The 26,874-nt window shown below is 39.9% G+C and overlaps 1 long non-coding RNA gene across 1 annotated transcript; it reads right to left on the minus strand.

Moving 5' to 3' along the window:
• Window positions 1–4,206: 4,206 nt before the first annotated feature.
• On the minus strand, window positions 4,207–19,726 carry LOC117500777. The gene is made up of 3 exons (XR_004557847.1): window positions 19,715–19,726; window positions 14,901–14,902; window positions 4,207–4,351 (listed from the first exon to the last, which is right to left on the minus strand). It is a non-coding gene; the product is annotated as an uncharacterized LOC117500777 (long non-coding RNA).
• Between the last annotated feature and the right edge of the window lie 7,148 nt (window positions 19,727–26,874).

Here is a 26,874-nt window from a genome sequence, read left to right on the forward strand (position 1 = left end):
AAATCCCAACAGTCCAATTGTCAACCCCACTGAGGTCCTTAGTTTGGGTATCATTAACATAAGGTCACTGTCCTCAAAATCACTGTTGATAAACAATCTAATTATTGAACACCACTCACATATGATTGGTTTATGTGAAACCTGGCTTAAGCCTACTGCTGTCCTCCCCTTAAATGAAGCCTGTCCATGACGTACACATATAGTCAGCAGGAGATGCCACTGCTGATGAGGACAACAGAACCACATCACCCTTCAAAAGTAGTGATGCAGTTCTGAGTTCATCAAACTAGACAACCTCCAGTTCCAGACTCCACCTCAAAATCCTGTTCATGAACATCATAAACAGAACTGGTGACAAGAGCAGCCCTGGTGAAGTCCAACATCCAACGGGATCAGGTCTGATGCAACACAGAGAATGTGGACACAGCTGCTATTTTGATTGTGTAACATCATCATCACTTGTTGTCATCGTGAACTCAATCACTTCTTCAATCATTATTCAAAATGTCTTTCAGTCAGGCATTATTTCAGTTATTCAGATTATTTTATTATTCACTTATTCATTTGTTCAGTTGTTTATTCACACATTTTAATGTTAACCAATTGGGATACATGTATATGACCATTATTTTTCCGTGTATTCAGTCAGTCATTCTTTCATCCACTGGTTTATGTGGCAGCGTGCGTCGGGTCTGTCGATGTACAATAATTACAGTGTATTAATGCCTCTTTGTTGGTCCCTTCAGAAAAAAAAGTGTTTCTACAATAATTGTAGCATTATGTGAGACGAAAAAGGAAACGGTGAATTATCATAATTACTGAAGTGTAGATATTAAAATGTAAGTTCATTATGAGTCAATTTCAATATTTCAATGTGTCACAATCTGCTGTATTGTATAGAAATTGATATCAATGAAGGGTAATCAGGTTTTTGGAAATTGAAATATTAAACAGTAATCTCATCCACTGCTGATATGTCGGCGATGACAAAAGCACAACATAAGGTCTCCAATGGCTGTAATTAAGGCCGACCCCTCCACTTCCAAATAAAAGCTGTAAACCCACTATTGTGTGCAGAATTAGAGGAAACACTCTTTTCACAGTGGATTTAAGAACAGAAGTGTGATTACTCATTTTCCCTTGTACTTTTTAAATCATAGCAGAAGGCTAATCTTCGGGCAGCCACAGACAAATATTTTATGGAATAAACCAACGTGACAGGGCCAAAGTATGTGCCAACGAAAAGAATGTCATTTTATTGCTTTGCCACTTTCTGTCAGAAAGCAACAATTCTGATGGAACGTCCTTCATCACAAAGAAAAGGATTTGACTTCTGCTTCATTTTGGCTAATTTATTCATTCAGAACCTTTAATATCTATGCGGCGGGTGAAGGATCAAATAACACACGCTCAGGACTTTGCCTGCCACTCAAGATTTTTCGGAGCTTCATTAAATTTCATTTTCTTTTCTCTTTTTTGTGAGAGCTTACAAATACAAAGTGTTACTTTTTTAGTAAAAAGGCGGCCAAAATTTAGCAAAAAAAAAAAAAAAAACTAAGAAAAAATGAGGTTACTAGTTTATCCATTGTGCTTTTTTAAGTAATGCAGACTTCAGATTATGTTAAAAGGCATCAGACAGACATTGTGAACTTGACTGACACTTGAGCACAGCAGTCATCTTGCTAGTTGCCGCGTTCATTTCTGTTATACAAATTTCAAATGTAGAGCCTGACCGATATGGATTTATTTGGAGGCCAGTACCAATATAATGAGTAAAAAAAAACTAGACTAACATACTTCTTTTTTTTTTACTTTCACTTTTGATAGTGTGTGTGCTTCTTACCCTGTGTGCTACTATATGATACTGCTGGTGCCTCAAAGTCTCTGAGAGAGTTTTCCCAAGGGACCGATAAGATACTATCTAATCTAATGTAATCTGATCGAATACCTGCCATGTATGCGTAAGATGCCAATGATTCCTAACATTTCGTTAGCAAACCCTTATGACAAAGAAATGTAAATGAAATTGTAATTGAATTGAATATTTTACAGTTTAAACATGAAGTCGACACTGCCTTTGCTCGGCTCGAAACTTCCCATGTCTCATTGCTCAGCATTTGCATAAAATAAACTTCTAGTCTATTTTGGCTCCACCTAGCAGGCGGAATATCAACCAGTTGTCTCTTGTAGCAGAAAAAAATGCCCTCTCTGATTGAAAATGAATGGCAGCTGGTCATTTTGCCTGCCTCTTATCGCTAGACTCAACAACACGTTCTACCCAAGTGCAATACGAGTATTGAATGCACATTAGCCAACAGTCTGCACTATTCATTGCATTTATTTTTTATAAAGGTGAATGCAATGAATAGCACAGAATTCTATTTCTATTTATATACACCTACTGGCTCCTTGTAAGTACATGTATATATTCAAATTTGGCTTATATATTTACTTTTACACCTTTGCACTACGGGAGTTGTCTTTTAATTTCGTTGTACCTTGTGTATAATTACAATAAAAAACATTCTATTCTATTCTATTCTATTCTGTTCTATTCTATTATATTCTAATGCGACAAAAGGGTGATGGAGGCCCCAGCTGTGCTTGACAGCATTATAAACAATGCTGGCAGACTGCCCTCTGCTGGAAAAATATGTAATAACACTATTTCAAACAGCCAAAGTGTTTTCTGCATTTTGTATTTAGTAAAAAGTTTTCATAATGCAGATACCGATCTGTTCATGAAATGCTCATATTGGCTGATAATATCAGCCAACAGATATACTGGTCAGACTCTAGTATTTACTGTATTCCTGGGAGGTCAGCTGACTGAAAATGTTGTAGATGATGTAACACTGTGGTAACTATACCACTGTCCCAGCTTTTTTGAAACATGTTGCAGGCATCCATTTCAAAATGAGCAAATATTTGCACAAAACAATAAAGTTTATGTTTGAACATTAACTATCTTGTCTTTGTGGTGTATTCAATTGAATATATAGGTTGAAGAGGATTTGCAAATCATTGTATTCTGTTTTTATTTACATTTTACACAATGTCCCAACTTCATTGCATTGGGGTTGTACATATATATATAAAATTATACATATGCCCATCATAACTGCTACAAAGTATACATTGATCCATGAATTTGAATTTTAAAAAACTCAAACATGCAAGCAGCAGTGCAACAGAATCAGAACGCAATCAATCACAACACAACAGAATCAATAAACCTAATTTAACATGCCATAGCAAGTAATCACAGAATTTTTATAGAGCCTTTAAAAACCAACCAAACTACCCAGTGATTTTATATTATCTGGGCAATTATTCCAAATATTTACACCTTTGAAAGAAATACAATGACTTTTTGCGGTAGTTTGAATCTTTGATTTCTGAAATAATAATGTTCCTCGTAAACAGGTTCTGGACGTGTTGTGGCAGAAGTCTATTTTTCACATTGAACATAATTTATATTATATGTAATAAATCAAGTCCCAAAATTTCAAAATATACAAACTGATAAACAAAGGATTAGTTGGCTCACGATAAGGTGTCTTACTAATAATTCTTATAGCTTTCTTTTGAAGTAAAAATATAGGATTTGTGTTAGATTTGTAGGCAGTTCCCCAAACTTCAATACAGTAGGTCATGTATGGAACAATGAGTGATATAAAGTAATTGAGTGTTGGGGAGGAAGTCTTGTGCTTTATACAAAATGGCAATGATCTTTGACATTTTAGATTTGACATAATTTATATGTGTTTTCCAACTTAAATTATATACAATTATGGTACAGTTCTGCTCTGTCAGATTGGAGGATTTCACCTCGTCCTCTCCGTCTCTAAATTATGGAGTACCGCAGGGGTCAATTCTAGCACCTGTTCTTTTTGCTCTCTACTTCCTCCCACCTCCCTACAGTATCATTTTTATGCAGATGACTGCCAGATTTACCTGCCACTCAAAAAAACTTGCTTCTGTCCCTTTGGCACCTCTTCTGAATTGTTGACATCAAGGCATGGTTGGCCCACAACATTTTAAGTCTAAATGAGGATAAAACAGAGGTCATTTTATTTGGAAATACTGACCCCCTCGTGGACTTGGGCCCTCTTGAACAACACGTGAAACAGTCTGTCACCAACCTCGGCGTCATTATTGACAAAGATTTTAAATTTGATAAGCAGGTAAACGCAGTTGTCAAATCTGGATTTTATCATTTGCGTCTTTTATCTAAAGTTAAACCTTTTTTTAACTTTTAATGCTTTTGAACAAGTCGTGCACGCTTTTGTCTCCTCTCGTTTAGACTACTGTAATGCACTTTTTATTGGCATCAGCCACAATGCACTTTCTCACTTACAGTTGGTCCAAAACTCTGCTGCGCGTCTCTTAACTGGTAGCAGAAAGTGAGAGCACATTACTCCGGTTTTGGCATCTCTGCACTGGCTTCCAGTTTGTTTTAGAGTTGATTTTAAGATTTTATTGTTTGTTTTTAAAGCTCTGAATGGACCGGTCCTGACATACATTTCGGACATCATCCAAATTTATCAGCCTCCACGTGCTTTGCGGTCTGAGGGCCAGCTCCGGCTTGTGGTGCCTGTGACGAGACTTCAAACCAGGGGGGACAGGGCTTTCTCTGTGGTGGGCACAGCCCCCACTGCAGAGTGTTTTAAGTCTTGTCTAAAGACCCATTTTTATGCTTTGGCTTTTAACACCGTGTGTGTGTGTGTGTGTGTGTGTGTGTGTGAGTGTGTGTGTGTGTGTGTGTGTGTGTGTGTGTGTGTGTGTGTGTGTGTGTGTGTGTGTGTGTGTGTGTGTGTGTGTGTGTGTGTGTGTGTGTGTGTGTGTGTGTGTGTGTGTGTGTTTTGTTGTACAGCACTTTGGAAATTATGTTTGTGAAATGTGCTATATAAATAAAGGGTATGGTATGGTATGGTATGGTATGGATTGACCAGGTCCGCATAATCACGGGTACACCGAAATCAAAAGTCTATAACTGCTTTATTTTATGGTAAACAAGAAAATGTGGAGTTTCTCAAACATACTAAAACTGAAAAAACAATCTCAAGTTTCATCTCTTTATTATTACTGTCATACTGCACCAACTGACAACCCATCAATCGACTGGAGATGCCTGTTAAGTCCGAGACTAAGAGTCATCAGGCTTATTTTCTTATAAAGTTCGCCATTCGTCTGTTTAGCTTCCGCGTAAAATTGACCAAGTACTCTGTCAAGCATCCATCTGTCATAAGTTTTAAAGTTGGGCACATGTCCCTTTTCAGTGACATACTTGCGAAACATGTTGGCTGACTGTGTATTTCTGCGGGTGTTCTTAGCATCTTTTTCGTGTAAAATTCGTTTTAAGTCAGCGTTGCTAACAGACGCAAACCTGTCTTCTGCCATCTTGTCATCAAACTGACAGCCAAAGTAGGCGTTGTATCGCATTATCTGATTGGTCGTTATCGATAGAAGGCGTCGCTCAATTAGCTAGCGCCATGCTGCACGCAAGGTGTACTCGGCTCCACCAGCGGTCAACTCGGCATGTGGTACAGCTCAGAAAGTGGCGAATGGGCCAATCAGAAGTTGGCAAAATCCCATACCATATAATAATCGTCAATAAAGACCCTGAGAAGTTTAGTTTCATTAACGAGTTCAATTTCAACATCGCATATTCATAAATTTCTACATGCGTTCCTGGGCTTATTACCAAATATGTGCACTTTATTAGATCAAAGTGAAGGGACAATTTCTTTTAATCAAACCATTCTTTGAACCCCTGTAGTTCCCTCTCCATCGTGTCCAGAACCTGTCCCAAGTGATCCCCGCACCAAAACACAGTTGTATCATCAGCAATGTGCGTGCACATGCAGCAGACCTTTGTTGAGAGGGGTCCTTTGGTTCTCAGCGAAACTTCGCTGTGTGTGCACGTGCATGCACTTGCACGTACATGCAGCGAAGTTTAGCTGGCAGTAAAATTCAGCATCAAAAACTGTCAAGTGACTCCACGCACACACACACACGTAGCAGCTTATTATGAAAACACACACACTGAGCGATCATTCCCTCATATCAGCAGTTCTACGCACACACACGCAGGTGAGGTCAGTGAGCCTGGGAAAAAGGAGATGAGCGAAGCAGTGATTGAATGGGAGTCGGTGACTGCACGGATGGACACGTATGACGTGAGTCCGGTCCATACGTTGGTTGTTCTTTGATGTCCAGTACAAGTCCTGTGCAAAGGGAGAACAGAGTGCTGCCTTCTACTCCCTCCGGTGTTTGCCATCCAGACATTTGGACATCGGGCCGTCTTCAGTGCCTTTTATGGCCATCTGACAGCAGTCTGTGTTGTGTTGTATACACTTTGGATGCCATCTGACAGGTGTGCATGAGGCAGTCTGTCTGCATTCTAACACAGCTGACCACACTTCTTTTTCTTCCAACTGCATCTGGATTATGACCATTTTTGCTGAGTCGGCCTGCTTCCTGCACATTCTGGCTGTGTGTGACGGGGGCTTTAGACGAACCCAAAAAGACGCTATGTACAGTGGGATGTGGACCTGCGGCCTCTACATCCCTGTCATCCTCTCTCTCTCTCTCTCTCTCTCTCTCTCTCTCTCTCTCTCTTTCTCTCTCACATCACCCAAGAGTGAGAGAAAGATTCATTCCAAGCTGTTTTATCTGACCTGAGCCAAGTACGCGCGGAGGTCAGGCCTGCCGAGTGCTTTCCTTTTACAGATTTTACTGTGTGTGTGTGTGTGTGTGTGTGTGTGTGTGTGTGTGTGTGTGTGTGTGTGTGTGTGTGTGTGTGTGTGTGTGTGTGTGTGTGTGTGTGTGTGTGTGTGTGTGTGTGTGTGTGTGTGCCCTCTGTCTTGTTCGCCGGCCCTTCTTACAGCCTGTCTCAGAGATAAGAGCCGTTGCTTTTTCATTTCAGGAAACTCTCCCTCTCTGTTCTTCCACTCGGGATCGGCACGCTGAGGACTGGCAAGGCTTTCCGGCTTCATCTTGTCAATACAACAGGATAAGGAGTCTGACTGAAAGTTCATTAATTCTTGGGTAACCTATGCCTGGGCTGGGCTAATACCGCCCTCTGCTCTATTGATGTTGCTGTTCCCAGGGTGAGAGTGTTCGCCATGCAGAGCACACCCTCCGCGTTCTGTCTCACTTTATCTGACCACTTGTCTCTTCACCTACATTCCTTTTTTGTCCTTCTGCCAGTCTCACATTCAAGGAGAAACAATATTAAAATATGTGGAGAAGAAGCAACATTTAAATTTAATCCAGACAATCTGCATCACAGCACAAAGATGCATTTCTAATCCCTTACATATTTATAAAAATGATTCATACAACCCCAATTCCAATGAAGTTGGGACGTTGTGTAAAATGTAAATAAAAAGAGAATACAGTGATTTGCAAATCCTCTTCACCCTATATTCAATTGAATACACCACAAAGACAATATATTTATTGTTCAAACTGATAAACCTTATTGTTTTTGTGCAAATATTTGCTCATTTTGAAATGGATGCCTGCAACACATTTCAAAAAACTTGGGACAGGGCAACAAAAGACTGGGAAAGTTGATAAATGCTCAAAGAACACCTAATTGGAAACAGGTGAGTGTCATAATGGGTATAAAAGGAGCATCCCCAAAAGGCTCAGCCCTTCACAAGCAAAGAAGGAGCGAGGATAACCACTTTGTGAATAACTGTGAAAAAATAGTCCAACAGTTTAAGAACAATGTTTCTCAATGTCCAATTGCAAGGAATTTAGGGATTCCATCATCTACAGTCCATAATATAATCAGAAGATTCTGATAATCTGGAGCACTTTCTACACGTAAGCGGCCAGGCTGAACACCAACATTGAATGCCCCTGACCTTCAATCCCTCAGGCGACACAGCATTAAAAACCGACATCAATGTGTAAAGAATCCTACCGTGTGAGCTTGGGAAACACAGTTCAGTTAACACAGTTTGTCGCAACAACTACAAGTGCAAGTTAAAACTCTACCATGCAAAGCGAAAGCCATACATCAACATCCAGAAATGCCGCCACCTTTTCTGGGCCAGAGCTCATTTGAAATGGACAGACACAAAGTGGAAAAGTGTGCTGTGGTCTGATGAGTCCACATTTCAAATTGTTGTTGGAAATCATGGATGTCGTGTGCTCTGGACAAAAGAGGAAAACGACCATCCAGATTGTTACCAGTGCAAAGTTCAAAAGCCAGCATCTGTGATGGTATGGGGGTGTGTTAGTGCCCATGGCATGGGCAACTTACAGATCTGTAATGGCACCAACAATACTGAAAGGTACATCCATGTTTTGGAGCAACACATGATGCCATCCAAGCAACGTCTTTTTCAGGGACGTTTCTGCTTATTTCAGCAAGACAATGCCAAGCCTCATTCTGCACGTGTTACAACAGCATAACTTTTCAGTAAAAGAGTGTGGGTACTAGACTGGCCTGCCTGTAGTCCAGACCTGTCACCCGTTGAAAATGTGTGGCGCATTATGAAGCGCAAATATGGCAATGGAGACCCCGGACTGTTGAACAGATTAAGTCGTACATCAAGCAAGAATGGCAAAGAATTCCACCTACAAAGCTTCAACAATTTGTGTCCTCAGTTCCCAAATGCTTATTGAGTGTTGTTAGAAGGAAAGATGATGTAACACAGTGGTAAACATACCACTGTCCCAGCATCCATTTCAAAATGAGCAAATATTTGCACAAAAACAATAAAGTTTATCAGTTTGAACATTAAATATCTTGTCTTTGTGGTGTATTCTATTGAATATAGGTTGAAGAGGATCCAGTACATATTATTCCAATGTGCCCTGCGCCATTACGCACAGCGAAAGTGAAAGCAGATGGGGGGCAGACGGAGAGCCTCTGATGACAATCTCACATGCTCAAACAAAGAGTGTGTAACTATCAGGATTGCTCCACTAGTTTGCATGTGAATGTTTCTGGATAACTCTGTTGCTATTTCAGTGGAAAGCACTGTTTACCATATCAAAATAAAATGCATAGACCATTTTGTATATATTGTTCAAAATGTGCATTTGTGTTTATTGTTTGAACCTTTTTCTTGTACAGTCTTTCACACAAGACCTCACATTACCTTTATAAAGTGTCAAAACAGGTGTTTATTATAGTTTGCTGTGTGTTTTGAATAAATGTGTTTTTTAAAATTATTTTTCACTTTATTTTTTCCTTTCTTATTTCTGACTGTAAACCTTTATTATTAAATTTATAAAACACACCAAAAACATATATTCTGAAAGCACAGGTTGTCCTGAAAAAAGAGACATAAAACTTGATTGTGGGATGCAGGGAGAACTGTTAACAGCAATAATAAAACATTTATGTCAGACGAGTGAACGGTCCAAAAATGCCCTCAGACCCCATGCAAATGCACAGAGAGTGTTCTACAAATATTCCTTGATTTGCACATGAACAAATGATGATTTGATCTGAACATGTATGTAAGACAACAGAATCTTAATAATTAATTAAACAACTGCAAATTATAAGAACACAATTCCCATATGGCTGATGGTATTTTAGCATTGCGTTTTATTTTAAACTTGTTTTTGTTTTGTATTATGATAACTTTGAGGCACTGTGCACTCTTACTGGCTATAGCAGAATCTGCTAATTTGATATTTTAAAATAAAGAAAGAAAATACTTATACTAAAAAATACTACTATACCTATCCCAGCAGGCACATGTACATTAAATATATGTAGAAAGGACACCTCATAAGCTAGTTACATATCCCCACGTGATATTTACGTAAATTCTATGTATAAAGTAAATCAAAAACTCAACGTGAATTTTTTGTGATAGTGTTCACGTGTTTTCAACGTAAATTCTATGAGTGTGAAACGTTTCAATGAATAATCGGCATAATTCATGTCATTGCGTGCAAGCATTACCCATGCATCTAAACAAATGACTGGCTGCCAGGAGCTAGAATTTTGTAGAGTCTTAGCGATCACTCACCAGCCTGGTAGGTGGTGGTAAATGCACCTTAAGATGGTACCATCCGCCATTGAATGTGGAAGAAGAAGATTATTTACCCATGATTATTTACCCTGAAAAGAAATATGTTTAAAATAAAAGATAGAGCTGTAGTTCACTCAACACCTAATTTTTTGGCATGTGTATTTAACAGTAACTGAGTGTATTTTTTCAAAAAGCTGTACATACTTGTGTTAGGGATGTTTTGATTGACAATTCTTTACTTTCTATACCTGTAAAATAAAATGAAATTATCAAATATACGTTGGGTTCATTTTATGTGAAAACTACGTTTTTCAACACATATATTCAACATAGGTATAACACGTAAATATGACGTCGCAATAAACACGTAAATTCAACTAATATATTCTCCCAAATATTTACATAATTGACACGTACGGTTATGTGAATTTCACATGAATAACATGTAGTGTGCCTTTACTTGCAACATGAGATTGACCCTCGGTGTGTGAAGAATATAGATTATTTGACGAATCCATCATCAAAGTGAAAATAACTCTGTTTGGGGAAGAAATAAGTAACTCACCAATTTGGACCTGTCAAGGCTAGTCCATCAGATAATCAAGCTGGCTTTCAGGATCACATAGTCCATGGGTGTACATTGTTCCAGGGCCAGATAATGATCCAGGTCTGGTGGACAAAATATATTTGACAGCAGCGGCAGTCCAGAAGTATGGATTATGGATTGGAATTTGGTCTGCGATTTAAATGAAAAAGGGCTGTGGGTATTTCTAGTTTGTTTATGGAATGCTTAAGCAAACATCCTTAAATAGTTTGAATGTTATCCACAGTGACCATCCTCGCTAGCACTCACTGCAGCATGGAGTTCCAGTGCTGATGCAGTGGATGTGGGGATTACTTGGGGAGTCAAGGACCTTGACCTCTGGGGTCACATTCCAGGATCCAACACAAAGCCTGACATCTATTGCCTGGTTTTTCAGACTGGTGATAACAAAAGGAAAGCATAGTTATTTCTGTCGCCACTCCACCCCTTGCTCTACCTCTGCACCGTCATCAGACACAATACAGGTCTTTGATTAGTGATAGGAAAGGGAAACCACATCAGCTTTTGGTCTGCCAGGAAAATAAGCTATGCTTGTCTTACATTTAACAAGGTGTTTCAGTGATAGTCTGGATCAACCAGTTAACCATTTAATAACATGTCAGTGCAGGGGCTTGGCAAAAAACTTCTGACCAGTGGGAGCACAACTTAAGTGCATGTATATTATTTATTATAACGCTTACTATTGCTTGTATTAATTTTAATCCTATAAAAAGAAAATTCAGCCAAATTATATAGTGTTTTTACATTTACCTCTGTACAGTCACAGCTATAAGCCCCTAATGTCATGGCAGATGTAAATCAGGCTTCTGCAGGGGGTGCTAGCTGATTTGGGGTGTGTCTTGAAAGGTTACTTTATTAGTTACTTTTTAGTTACTTTATACAGTTACTTCGTTAGCAGCTTTATGCAATTATTTTATTAGGAGCAGCCAACAACTTGCAACTACTAAGTAATGTAAGTAATAAGGTAACTACTAATCTAACTTGCTTACTCTTAAGATTGAGTAATCAGCAAAGTAACTAATCAGTAAAGTAACTAATAGTATTTTTCTGAGTACTCAGTCTTAAAAATATCCAAGTTAGATTACTAGTTACTTTATTAGTTACAGTACATCCAGCATGTTCGACAAGTTGTCCGCAGCTTTTAATGAAGTAACTGTATAAAGTAAATGTAAAATGTAACTGTAGAAAGTAACTAATAAAATAACTAATTACTTTGGCAACACTGGTCTTAGGACACTCTGCTAGTTAATCAACAGAAAATGCAAGGGCAGACTCAACTATGTGCACTATAGTGTTGGGTTTACTTGGTTTGTCTGTACTGGGACATTTGGAAGTCCGATAATAACATCCGCCAATCAGAGTGGCCCCTGTCCATGACTTTAAGTTGGAGTGTGTACACAAAACTGTGATACCAAGGAAGCGAAGCAAATGAAAGGTTGACAGGCTGGTTAAAGGCTTACTTGATCAATCACTAATTTAATGTTAATTAATGCTCTATGTTCTACACATCCAAAACATGTTGCAGCCTATGTAAACCATATGGAGTAATTCCACCTGATCTGTCCTGTCAAGTTCATAACTGCAGCTTTTAGGTTTTCCGCTTAAATATTAAAGATATTTGTTGTGGAACCTGGGACCTTCTCGCTATGATGGAACAGTGTTATCCACGATATATTTATCCTTTATTTATGCAGTTAGTCTCATTGAGACAGGAAATCTCATTCTCAGAAAAGACCTGTTTCAGTTTGTCATACAATATAACAAACAACAAGTAGTTACAGAAAGACAGAGATATAATATGCAGTATCAGTATAAAACAGTGAAATAGAAAACAGTAAAATCAAAGTGCCAAATGGAAGCAGATTAAAATACTGTTGTGCTGCCTTGGTTTGCTCTGCTCCCCCTCCCTTCCTGCTCCTCCAGGTTGCTGCATCACGGAACTGATTCAGCACACCTGTCATCATCTCTTGCACCTGTATTTAAACCCTCGTTCTTCCTTTCCACAGACGCCGGAAACTCAGCTTACTTGCGAGGTACCTGGCCTTAGCTTGTCGGCTTTTGAACCATTTTTTGATCACTTGACCTCTGGTTCCTAGTCTAACGCCTTTTTCTCTGTGTTCTCAGCATTCCTGCCCAGCTGTCACCTCCGTCGTGGCCACCTGGTCTTCTCTCTGTTATGGAACTACATCCACCTCCAACTGGTTCAGGAACTGCATCACCTACCTTCAGCCTAGTCTAACATCTCCCTCTTCCAGTGTCTGCTCCTCGGCTTGCGCATTGTATCATTCAGTTGTACTACAATAAATTGTTACTCTTTTGTTCATTCTGGTTTTGCTTACTGCAGTTTGGGTCCTAATTTGGCTTTGTTGGTTTCTTGCCATAACAAATACTAAAAATTGGAACACGTTTCCAGGTATTTTTCAAGTGCCCCTAAAATAAATTTGAAATAGAGTCACACTGGACAACTTCAGATCCTGTTGTAGAGTGTTACAGGTTGAAGGGCCAGAGTAAGAAAAAGCCTTTTTGCTGAGCTCTGTACATACTGAAGAAACACTGAAAGTAATAAAGGCCTGTATACCGTATTCATGCATTTAAACACCTTGGGAGTGCTTGGGCAGATGCACAAGCCCTCAGCCAATATTACATATATTGGGATGCCTACCCCTCCATACATTTTGATAAAATGTCTGATTTCATCACAAGTAACTCACCTGTTTAGTGCCAGATGTTAAGAGATCCATTCTGCCTTATGTGCAACTGTCGTACTGCAAACTCTCAACTTCACATCGTCATGTAACTACCAGGAAATCCCATCAGCTTCTCCTTTGTTTCACCCGGGGTCATCTCAGCAGATGTTAGGTGGATTTGCATGTTCATTTGGCAGAAGTCGTTCCTGATGAGAATAGAATTGGGAACCTTTGGCAAAGGAAACAAATGCATTTAACCGCTGGCCACCACCCCTGTCATATTGTACTGTAACTACGACTAATTAAAAAAATGTGCGTGCATATGTAAAATAATTAATTAATAAAAAAAAAAAAACAATGTTCCCCATGTGAAATAAAAGTTGTTGTGGTTTGCTTAGCACATTTACCAAACTCGGAAAAGACCAGTGCACACTGACGATGCCATCGCAGGTAAGATGTGGAATCGATGGAAAAAACCTTGTGAAAACTTTTTTGTTTTTGTTTTTGTTTTTTGCTTTTTAGAATGGATTAGGCTCACAAAAAGTTAATGCAGTGTAGGTATTTAATCAACCGTTTAAAAATGAAGTAAATTTGGTGTTTGGTATTGAAAAAAGGAGGTGGGCGGATACGAGAGTGGGGGGAGCGTTCCTGACATGGTTACGGAGTGTGTGTGTGTGTGTGTGTGTGTGTGTGTGTGTGTGTGTGTGTGTGTGTGTGTGTGTGTGTGTGTGTGTGTGTGTGTGTGTGCATACACACACACACACACATATAAATATATATATATATATATATATATATATATATGCATACGAGGTCTGTGAGAAAAGTAATGGACCTTTTTATTTTTTTCAAAAACTATATGGATTTGAATCACGTGCAATTACATCAGACAAGCTTGAACCCTCGTGGGCATGCGAGAGTTTTTTCACGCCTGTCGGTTACGTCATTCGCCTGTGGGCTGGCTTTGAGTGAAGAGTGGTCCACTCCTCCCGTCGGAATCTCTTTGTCTGAGAACTTCCTGAAAGACTGACGCTTTGCTTGATCAAACTTTTTTCAAAAACTGTGAGGCACATCGAAGTGGACATCATTCGAGAAATTCAGCTAGTTTTCTGTGAAAATTTTAACGGCTGATGAGAGATTATGGACTGTTGCTGTCGCTTTAAGGACTTCCCACGGAGCGGGACGTCGCGACGCGCCCTGAGCCACCGCTGTCTGCCTGTTTCGAGCTGAAAGCTTCCAAATTTAAGCCTCTGTTGACCCAGGACATCGTGAGAGAACAGAGAACTTTCAGAAGAGGTCGGGATCAGCAGTTTATCCGGACATTCCACTGTTAAAGGAGATTTTGTAATGAAAGAAAGTGCGGACGAGTCCGTGCGTCGGGACGCAGCTGGCGCCGCGCGCCGCCACAGGAAAAACACCTCCGTTGGAAGCCTTAAGGACAAGTTGGAACATGTCCAGCTGTTAAACAATTTCTCAGATACTTACTCAACTAAAAGCCAGCCGCCTGGTTTTTACAAATGGTTATCAACACGGAGGTGTTTTTCCTGTGGCGCCGCACCGCACCGGCTGCGTCCCGACGCGCGGACTCATCTGCACGACTTTCATTAAAAAAATCTCCTTTAACAGTGGAATATCCGGATAAAATGCTGAAACCGACTTCTTCTGAAACTTCTCTGTTCTCTCACGACGTCCTGGATCAACAGAGCCTGGGGTAGACCACTCCTCACTCAAAGCCAGCCCACAGGCAAATGACATAACCGACAGGCGTGGAAAAACTCACGCATGCGCAGGAGGGTTCAAGCATGTCTGACGTAAAAACATATGAATGAAATCCATATAGTTTTTGAAAAAAATAAACAGGACCTATACTTTATTGACAGCCCTCGTATATATATATATATATTGGCAGGGGTGGTGGCCAAGTGGTTAATGCGCTTGGTTTCAGTTCAGAAGGCTCCGGGTTCAAATCCCACCCCTGCAACATTTCTCCATGTAATGTGGAGTTGCATCAAGAAGGGCATCCAGCGTAAAACCTGTGCCAATTCAACATGCAGATCTACCTTGGATTTGCTGTGGTGACCCCGAGTGCAAAACAAGGGAGCAGCTGAAGGGACATACTTTTACTATATATATATATATATATATATATATATATACAGTACTGTTCAGAATCATAGTAGTGCTATGTGACTAAAAAGATTAATCCAGGTTTTGAATATATTTCTTATTGTTACATGGGAAACAAGGTACCAGCAGATTCAGTAGATTCTCAAAAATCCAACAAGACCAAGCATTCATGATATGCACACTCTTAAGGGCCCTGTCCCACTGGCGTTTAGCAGGATTTGCACATGAAATGAGGAGACAAAAGCTGAGCGTCCGCAACAAAGGTGGGCGGAAATTACAAATGTCCCAGGGTGGATCAGCGAATACATGACGAAGAAAAGGGGATATAACAGGGAATAGAAGCGAAGGCGACCATGGAGGTGCCCCCATGAGGGGCACAGTGGCTGTGATGCACTCGCTTCATCCGTGCCCACTCTGTCTGCATGCGCAACATACCATTTGCGACTGTGATGTGGCCGTGCTGGGTACGCGTCATATCTGCTTTGCACGCTGTCCCGGTCCGCCGCCAAGCCGCGCTAACTTGTTGGTTGCGGATATCAGTGGATGACAGGGGATATGCGGCGCGTTGGTTGTGTATGTCCTGCGTATGTCTTCAGTATGTGTTCAGGCAGTGATGCGGATCTCATCCGCAGCAGGATTTTTGAGCCGCTCAAAAATCCTGGCTGCGGACATGTGTGCCTCTGCGGATGATCACGGACGTGTTCAGATGGTGGCCGACTCATACAGGAATGTTACACGGTTATTGTGGTTGTTTGGTGGATGTGGGCCACTTTTGTGCGCATTCCATCCGCAAATCCTCCCAAACGCCAGTGGGACAGGGCCCTAAGGCTATGAAATTGGGCTATTAGTAAAAAAAAAAAGTAGAAAAGTGGGTGTTCACAATAATAGTAGCATCTGCTGTTGACACTACAAACTCAAAACTATTATGTTCAAACTGCTTTTTTAGCAATCCTGTGAATCACTAAACTAGTATTTATTTGTATAACCACAGTTTTTCATTTCTTCACATCTGCGAGGCATTAACTTTGTTGGTTTGGAACCAAGATTTTGCTGGTTTACTAGTGTGCTTGTGGTCATTGTCTTGTTGAAACACCCATTTCAAGGGCAAGTTCTCTTCAGCATAAGGCAACATGACCTCTTCAAGTATTTTGACATATCCAAACTGATCCATGATACCTGGTATGCGATATATAGGCCCAACACCATAGTAGGAGAAACATGCCCATATCATGATGCTTGCACCACCATGCTTCACTGTCTTCACTGTGAACTGTGGCTTGAAGTCAGAGTTTGTGGGTCGTCTCACAAACTGTCTGCGGCCCTTGGACCCAAAAACAATAATTTTACTCTCATCAGTCCACAAAATATTCCTCCATTTCTCTTTAGGCCAGCTGATGTGTTCTTTGGCAAATTGTAACCTCTTCTGCACGTCTTTTATTTAACAGAGGGACTTTGCGGGGGATTCTTGCAAATAAATTAGCTTCACACAGGTGTCTTCTTACTGTCACAGCACTTACAGGTAACTCCAGACTCTCTGATCATCCTGGAGCTGATAAATGGGTGGGCCTTTGGCATTCTGGTTATTCTTCTATCTATTTTGATGGTTGTTTTCCATTTTCTTCCACGCGTCTCTGGTTTTTTTGTCCATTTTAAAGCATTGGAGATCACTGTAGATGAACAGCCTATATTTTTTTGCACCTGCGTATAAGTTTTCCCCTCTCCAATCAACTTTATAATCAAACTACGCTGTTCTTCTGAACAATGTCTTGAACGTCCCATTTTCCTCAGGCTTTCAAAGAGAAAAGCATGTTCAACAGGTGCTGGCTTCATCCTTAAATAGGGGACACCTGATTCACCCTGTTTGTTCCACAAAACTGACAAACTCACTGATTGAATTCCACACTACTATTATTGTGAACACCCCCTTTTCTACTTTTTTTTTTACTAATAGCCCAATTTCATAGCCTTAAGAGTGTGCATATCATGAATGCTTGGTCTTGTTGGATTTGTGAGAATCTACTGAATCTACTGGTACCTTGTTACCCATGTAACAATAAGAAATTTACTCAAAACCTGGATTATACTACAGTATATATATATATATATATATATATATATATATATATATATATATATATATATATATATATATAAATGATAACATGACATTCCTTTTCACTCATGGTTAGTGGTGGTCAGTGGTGGGCAGATAACCAAAAAATCAACTTCGATAACAGATAATAAGATAACTGAAAAGTTATCTTTGATAAAGATAAACCGATAAACCACCCAAAAATGTATCATAAGTTACAGATAATCGATAACCAATAAATTCCGGTGTTGTCTATGGGACATTTGCAGTTACTAAAGAGCTGAAATTGATTTTTAACATGATCGCTTTTCAAAGCATCAAAAGCAGTAGAAGATCTAAAGAATAAGCAATGAATATTTGACCATGTTGCCCTCTGCAGGAAGCAGCACAGACCAATCCTGAGAGCACCCACGAACTCAACTCTTTACTAATCATAATCATTTTTCTTTCAACATTCTTCCCCTGTTGGAAGCTCTTGTTTACAACAGTGCTCCTACCACAGAGACACCGAGAGCAACCATAAAGCCATCTCTGATATTTTCACTTTATAAACTTCAGACATGACAATAATTTTAAATAACTTGTCTAAAATGAGTGGTTAAAATTTGAACCATAAGTTAAACATGTATGCCTCTGGATGACTTGGTGACATTGTGATTATATTAGTATGGTGTTAAAGGAAATTACTTTTTTTTTGGTCATCAGTTCTCCTTTGCTTACAGACAGAGTGGTTTCTGTTTGCAGAGGGTAGAACAACATGCTTATTAGGAAACTTTTAACAGGTAGGTCTCAACAGTTTTAAAATGTTTTTAACTGTTTAGTTTAGTACGTTATCAGTCTAAAAGTTATTGGACAGTAATTCATTGGAAGATAATTAGTCCGATGATGGTTGTTAAATTTATCTAAAAAGATAATCTGATAATGAAAACATTATCTTCGATAATTATCTGTTATTGGAGTATCGGAAGTGTTCCACCACTGGTGGTGGTGTGCCTTTTATTGTCAAACAACTGTGTTTATTCTTTTTAAATCATAGTGACAACAGAAACTAACCAAATGACCCTGATCAAAAGATTACATACCATGGTGATTTTTGCCTGATAACATGGACACAATTTGACATAAATGGATTTGAATGGCTAAAAAAGGTAACCATCCTCACCTGTGAGCTGTTTGCTTATAATCAGTGTGTGTGTATTAAAGGTCAGTGAGTTTCTGGGTTCCTGACAGACCCTTGCATCTTTCATCCAGTGCTGCACTGACATCTCTTGTTTCTGAGTCATGGGGAAAGCAAAATAATTGTCTAAGAAAAGGTGATTGAACTGTGTAAAACAGAAAATGGATATAAAAAGATATCCAAGAGACTGAGAATGCCAATTAGCAGTGTTCAAACTGTAATTAAGAAGTGGAAAATGAGGGATTCTGTTGGAACCAAACCACAGTCAGGTAGACCAAAAAAATTCAACAACTGCCAGAAAAATTGTTCTGGATGCAAAGAAAAACCATGTCAGCTGAAATACAGGACTCTCTGAAAAAAGGTGGTGTGGCTGTGTCAAGATACATAATAAGGAGGCACGTGATGAAAAATGGGGTGCATGGTCAAGTCGCCAGTTAAAAAGCCATTACTACACAAATGCTGCAGAGTATCCCACTTACAATACTTCAAACAGCACAGAGAACAAAGTTATTTGGAGTGATGAGACCAAAATTGAACTTTTTGGCCACAACCATAAACATTACATTGGGAGAGGAGTCAACGAGGCCTATGATTAAAAGGTACACCCTTCCTCAGAGCCTTCAGCTTTCAGGCTCCTCTCCTGTGGAACCAGCTCCCAATTCAGATCAGGGAGACAGACACCCTCTCTACTTTTAAGATTAGGCTTAAAACTTTCCTTTTTGCTAAAGCTTATAGTTAGGGCTGGATCAGGTGACCCTGAACCATCCCTTAGTTATGCTGCTATAGACGTAGACTGCTGGGGGGTTCCCATGATGCACTGTTTCTTTCTCTTTTTGCTCTGTATGCACCACTCTGCATTTAATCATTAGTGATCGATCTCTGCTCCCCTCCACAGCATGTCTTTTTCCTGGTTCTCTCCCTCAGCCCCAACCAGTCCCAGCAGAGGACTGCCCCTCCCTGAGCCTGGTTCTGCTGGAGGTTTCTTCCTGTTAAAAGGGAGTTTTTCCTTCCCACTGTAGCCAAGTGCTTGCTCACAGGGGGTCGTTTTGACCGTTGGGGTTTTACATCATTATTGTATGGCCTTGCCTTACAATATAAAGCGCCTTGGGGCAACTGTTTGTTGTGATTTGGCGCTATATAAAAAAAATTGATTGATTGATTGATTCCTACTGTGAAGCGCGGAGGTGGGTTGCTGATGTTTTGGGGATGTGTGAGCTACAAAGGCCCTAATAAAGTGGCCAGTGAGTGTATAATCTCTTTGGTGCAGGCAGGAATTCAATTTCTGCAATTCCAGATTATTACATATTTTAAATACTTCAATTCTATTCAGTTGATTTTATTTGTATAGTGCAAATTTGCAACAATGCTGCCTAAAGGCACTTATTTGAAAGCAAGTAAGATCTAACCTTAACAACTCCCTTCAGTATCATCAGATGGTGTTTTTCCTTACCACTTTCTCCTTTGTGCTTGCTCGCTTACAAATAAGTGGGTAAAGTCTAACCTTAGAACCCACCCCCAAGCAAGCATACAGGTGATAGTGGTAAGGAAAAACTCCATCTGCTGATACTCACAAAGAAACCTCAACCCACTGCTTAGGCCATTCTAATAGTTTCAAGGTTTTTACAAAATTTCCCAATCTTTACCAGCAGAAGAAACAGAAACAGAAAAAAAAAACAGAAGAGCAACAAAAGAGATTACTGAGATAAAATTAACACATTCACTGGTGCAACAGGTAGGGTATCCTGAGGTCAGGCTAGTGCCCTGGGGTGCAGGGCCATCATCCATTGAAGGTCTCAGCAGTGCCAGTTTGGGGCTGAGTCCCACTCTGATGGATAGAGCAAAAGGATTAGTTGCGTATTTAAATATTTTGTCCGTTGGCAAATTCATCAGCCTCCCTTAGAGTTGGGGTGTTAATGTACAGATGACATCCCATCACCATAAAGTTCTGCACTGAACAAAAGTATTTTACTGGTTTACAGACAAATATGCTGCATTTAACAGAGTTTGGCAGTCTGAATGCATGACATCATGTTTCCTCACTTGAACAGCTCCACTGCTTCTCAATGCTGAGAAAGAGAGAGGGAGAGAGAGTGAGAGACACACACACAGGGGGAGGGGGGTTGGATAGACAGCAAGACAGAATGAGAGACAGAAAGAGAGAGAGAGACATACACAGAGTGCACTGTCTATTTCTTCCAGACATGGAGCTGTGCTTACTGTGTCGCACCTTTCTCTACTTGCTGGACCTTTGACCAATCAGAACACCAGAATGAACTGTTGGACAGCCACAGAAATAGTAAAAGACACACAGAGGACAAGATAGCAAATAAACGTGCAGGCATGGCAAAGTTTTCCACCTGATCTCAACTCAACGTTTTGAACATGCACAAAACTTTCTGCCAAACTTGATGGACACCAACTGACAAGGAGTGTGTTTTGCTTAAGGAAAAAGGACTTCTGTTGGATGAAAATGAACAACAATGTATGGAATCTGTTCCTCATGTTTTGTTGATCCATCACAGTGTGACTGGGGCTTATGTAAGAGCTGTTGCCATAGAATGGTGCATTCTAAATACAGACTACAGTGGCTCAAACAGGTATTCTCAGTACCTGCAGTGTAACTGCACATGTGTCCTAGATCAGGGTCTGCACACGTATAAGGGCTGTTTCCCACAAAGCTCTTCAGCTTTCAGGTGTTCCAAAACCAAGGAGGCTGAACAAACATTTCTTAAATGAGGCCACATACCATTTTGTTAGTGATTGCCTTTCAAGCCCTTACCACCTTTTGTCTGGCATGCTTGATAGCATAGTGGGTGAAACATGTATTTTAGTAAACATTTTTCAGTTCTCATAAACATATTTTTTTATGATTGTACATATGGAGCCTGAATGTGTCCTGTTTATTGTTGCTGTTATTGTTGTTTACTGTACCAGTCTTCATTGTCTTCAAAAAATAGTAGTGACTGATGGGATTGTTTGGGCCATCAAGGATACACCTGCTGTATCTTTTAATTTCAAAGGAAAAACAATGCATATGTGGGTTGCATTCAAAAGAGTTGATGAAGTGGGAGAGAACGGTTGTGCCATTTACAATGTATACGGTCAATAAATGCAGCCTTAGAAGGATGCAGCCCCTGAATTTAGACACAGCTTGCATCTGGTTGTAATAGTGTGAAAAACATCTGGTAATCCATGTTCTAAACCTGCTTGTTTGAGTTAACCCTCTGGGGTCCAAGGGCATTTTTTTTGGACAGTTCACTCGCCTGGCATAAATGTTTTATTATTGCTGTTAACAGCTCTCCCTGCATCCCACAATCAAGTTTTATATCTCTTTTTTTCAGGACAGCCTGTGCTTTCAGAATATATATGCTTTTGTTGTGTTTTATAAGTGTAAAAAGGTTTACAATCAAAAATAGGCAAGGAAAAAATAAAGCGAAAAATAATTTTCCACACACAGCAAACTATAATAAACAACTGTTTTGACATTTTATAAAGGTAATTTGAGGTCTTGTGTGAAAGACTGTGCAACAAAAGGTTCAAACAATAAACACAAATGCACATTTTGAACAATATATACAAACTGGTCTATGCGTTTTGTTATTTTGATATGGTAAACAGTGCTTTACGCAGAGAAAGTAACAGAGTTATCCAGTAACATTCACATACAAACTAGTGGAGCAATCCTGATAGTTACAAACTCTTTGTTTCAGCACGTGAGATTGTCATCAGAGGCACTCCGTCTGTTCCATCTGCTTTCAATTTTGCTGTGCATAATGCCGCTTTGGAATAGTATGTACTAATTGGAGCACCCACAGGGCTATTCAAACGGGCCAACTAGTAACACATCACTCCTGAAGACGATCTTTGGCTTTTCATATGAGGTAAATCTGCCCTACGATTGGATTTTGGAAAACCATGTGACGGTGAACCAATTCTGATTGGACACTCACATTGCGCACGTCATCACACAGCTTCTATGAGGAGTACAAAGATGGCCAATGGCTGACTCAAACGTCCGCAGAGTTAACTTTTCAGCAAAAAAAAAAAAAGTTTCTATCTCATATCATTAAAAAGTTATTTCTAATTTAGTAAAGCTTGGTCTTAGCCATCATATAGGATGGCGTCAGCCCCAGAGGGTTAAGGACCATGGTGGCTAAGGGTGTCAGCGCCTATCCCACTGGTCACTGGGCGAAAGGTATTTTACACACTGGACAGATCACCAGTCTATGGCAGGTCTGATGCATATAGACAGACAAACTCCCACGCACATCTACAGTCAATTTAGTCACCAGTTCACCTAATGTGCATGTCTTTAGAAGTGGAAGGAAGCCACTGCACCAGAAGGGAATCCACACAAACATGTGGAGAACATGCAAAGTCCACACAGAAAGGAGCAGGTCAGAAGCAAACCTGGGACCCTTGCTATGAGCCAACAGCACTAACCATTAAGCCACCTTGCTGCCCTGTGAAAAAGTCCTTAAATGTTATTTTTATTAAAAATTGCGTCTATTGATTTTATTGTATTTTGGTTCTTGTGTCAAATCAAGTTGATCTGAAATGGACATGTCAGAGTCCTGCTAAAAATGTAAGATGTGTTTTTTTTTTTTCTTCCATGTGGCTTTAAAGTGTCAGGTCTTATCTGGTGATTTAGGTTTCATTGAAAAGCCAATTACTTGTGAAAATGTTTTCACTCACACGGAAGGTACAATTATTAAAGAATTCAGAAAATCACGAGCTGAACAACTCTGTCACTACCATTAGCTTATCCAAGTCCAAAAGTTATGGAAACAATATGTATGAAAATGAGTCAGTGAGTCAGAATCCTCTCCTCGGCAAAGTGTTTTGTCCCATAAGCAGCCTGCTGTTCCCAAACTGATGAGAGGCTTATCCTGGTTTTGTGGGCCAATAAACTGCCATTTTACTTCTTTTTGTGGGTGTCCCTACTTTGCCATGCAGAGCTGCTTTAATGGTTTCCCAGTGCAGTTGGCATGGTTACCAGTGCAGAAAGGCATCGACTTAAATCTGCCAGCTGAATCTCACCGAACCTGCTATAATCTTTGGACAATCTCTGGATTAATATCCAGATTCTGCCCATCTTCTGTGCAGCGTGTTCCCCTGCCTGCTGCACACCTCAGTCCAGTACAAAAACTGGCTTTTCTGGAACAGGATCAAAGCTGCTAAAATGGGGTTTCCAACATCATTACGTATCAAAGTCTTCCTGACCCAACATGAGCCGTTTGTCTTTTTAATTTTGCAGGAAGAATAAGGAGGTTGAAGCTCACTGGGATGAGTTACCTGAGGCCCTAGTGAGGTTTTGAAGCACGGACTAAGAATGGGGGAAAAACAAGGCAGGGGAAGGGGTTTTGGTGATGGCTTTGTGGCCCACTATGTAAATCTCTAGAATATGGGGGGAAATGTAGCAGGTGCTGGTGTAAGACCTTTAGCAGCCGCTGGCTCTGATTAAAACAGCACATTAAGATGCCACACGCACCTGAAAGACATTGGCCAACCCCGGGACCAAAGTCTAGGTTATTTATTAGCTGGCCTTACTAACAAATATTGACTGTGCTGAAGTAATGTCTTGTTGTCCTGTTTTGCTACTGTTGATGTGTTTAGTGCTACAGTCATTTGTAATAGCGACCCCTCATGAGGTCATCTTACATTAAGATGTCTGTGTGTTTGTGTGGGCAGGCTGGGAACATATTGTATATTAGAGGTGGGCGGATCGATCCTGATATCGATAATATCGATACCAACGCTGGTATTGATGTTGAACGATCCTCGTGTAAAAAGATCGATACTCAAGCTTTTTCTCTCCCGCACGCACTGACTGCTGCGCATGCAGATTCATCAAAGTCTACCCTCTGTCTGTAAGAGCAGTGCTGCGCTGCTCTTAGAGTAGCACACCCTCCCCCCTCTGGTCTTTTGTTGTTGCGCCGTCACGTGGCTCAGCAGCGCTAGCCATCAGCCATGCAGGTAAGCTCAGCCTGGCCCGCCCACTCAACACTCTCCTCAAGTCAGCCCTCTACCTCAAGAGATTTTGTTTTAAGTTGTGTTGAGTGATTTTTTTAAAACAAAAATGTTGATTGCAATAATAAAGTATTTTGTTGTCACGTACAATGTTTGGCGAAATTCTATCCTAGGTCTTTTGGATCCTTTGGATCTATGAAGCTTAAATATGAAAAAGTATCAGTATCGATATCGGCGATACTGGGCCTGTATTTACTTGGTATCGGATCAATACCAAAATTCCCGGTATTGGCCACCTTTATTGTATATGGTGTTCTGTTTGTCACTATTAGTGGAACAGATTAACACCAAATCTGAGGGATGTTTGTCAGTAAGCAAACAAAATGACCAGTAAACTGAGAGTTCTAGAGATTTGCATTTGGTCAAAAACACACTGGCTCTGTGGGATGGTTCCATGCTCATATGATCTTTGTTGTTTTTAGGTCACAGAGATGCCTTGGTGCAATGTGTAAATGGTTACTAGACTCATCTTATTGTTATCATGGGGCAGCAGAAAGGAAATGGGCCATGGACCAATAGATTAAGAAGAAGTCAGTCCTGTACACCTTCTGAGGCACGTTGGTGAGGATACTTATTTGTGAGATGTCGTAACTTGAAGCTTTGAATGGGAGGATGTACTTTGTAGGGTACTTACCCAGCCAAGGCTGATATCTAGTTGAAGCTGAGTGGGCAGGTAGCATCAAACCTGGCCATAAATTTTGGTTGTTCCCCGGTTATCCCATTGAGCTATACTGCAAAAACTATCCCCCCCATAATAAGCAAAATAATCCAAAATCTAGCCAAATTGTCTTGCATTAAGCAAAAAATAAAAAAATAAAAATCTACCAATGGGGTAATAAAAATTACTTCGTTAGAATTCTCAAAAGTAGCAAAATGTCTAGACATTGAATAATCAAAATGTGTTTTACAACTAGACAGAATTCTTATTTTAAGATTATCCTCTGTCTTAAAATAAGGAAAACTATCTCGTTCCTTTGCTTGGATGATTTGCCTTTCCTTGTTATACTGGTTACATACAGCTTGATATTAATTAGAAAAAAAACTTAAATTTTCCTAAAATGAGACATTTTTTTCTTATGCAAAAACTGCTTGATGAGATTATTTTTCTATTTAGACAAAAATTAAGTCAAATTTTCTTTAAACAAGACTTCCTTACATATCAGTTTTTGCAGTGTGCTTGCTGACCAGCAAAACCCTTTTGTAAAGCTGAAGCCACAGTTTTTTTTTTTCTGATTTGTACACGGCACAATATTCCGATATGCCTTGCACTGGTGAGCTCACAAAATGCTGATACACAGTGGAAAGTAATGGTACTCATCAGTTAAATACTTTGCCTAGCTACCTAATAGTCCAGTTGCTTCATAGAGGAAGTTGTATCCAGGATGGAATATGCTGAATTAAAACAGACATTGATAAGAAAGACTGTATCTTAAAGCATGGTGTTGTTAGAAGGAAGGGGTAGTGACATCAACACCACCAAGCATGTCAACATCCAGAGCACAAGTACCTCAGTACTGAAGAACCCAGCAAATGGAAAAGGCCAAGGACATGCCCAATTTTCATCTGACTGTGGCAGATACAGTTGTGGAAATAAATATTTGGCCAGTAACATATTTTCTTTTATCTAATTTTGCCTATGTACACTACCACAGTACAGATGAAAGCAACCAACCAAAAACTTCATTAAAGTGTAGATGTTATGCTTTAATTCAAGAAATTTAACAAAAATATATGCATAGGCATAAAAATTACACCAATTTTTATACACATGCCCCGATGTTTAGAGGCCATATGTAATTGGACAAACTAGCGTAATTCTAAATATAAGGAATATTAATAATATTGAATGAAAATCCTTTGCAGTCAATGACTGCCTGAAGTCTGAAACCCATGAACACCACCAACTGCTGAGTTTCCCCCATTGAGATGCTTTGCCAGACCTTTACTCCAGTCTCCTTCAGCTGCCGTGGGTCCTTCTACTCTCAGTTTATCTTCAGTAAATGAAAATCATGCATGATTCGGTTAAGGTCATGGCTTGCCATTGAAGAATATTTCATTGTTTTCCTTAAGAAGGTCTTGGGTTCCTTAGGCAGTATTCATTCATTCATTCATTCATTCATTTTCTATACCAGCTTACTCCAATC

The sequence above is a fragment of the Thalassophryne amazonica genome, chromosome 19 (genome assembly GCF_902500255.1).
Source record: "Thalassophryne amazonica chromosome 19, fThaAma1.1, whole genome shotgun sequence".
Taxonomy (NCBI): domain Eukaryota; kingdom Metazoa; phylum Chordata; class Actinopteri; order Batrachoidiformes; family Batrachoididae; genus Thalassophryne; species Thalassophryne amazonica.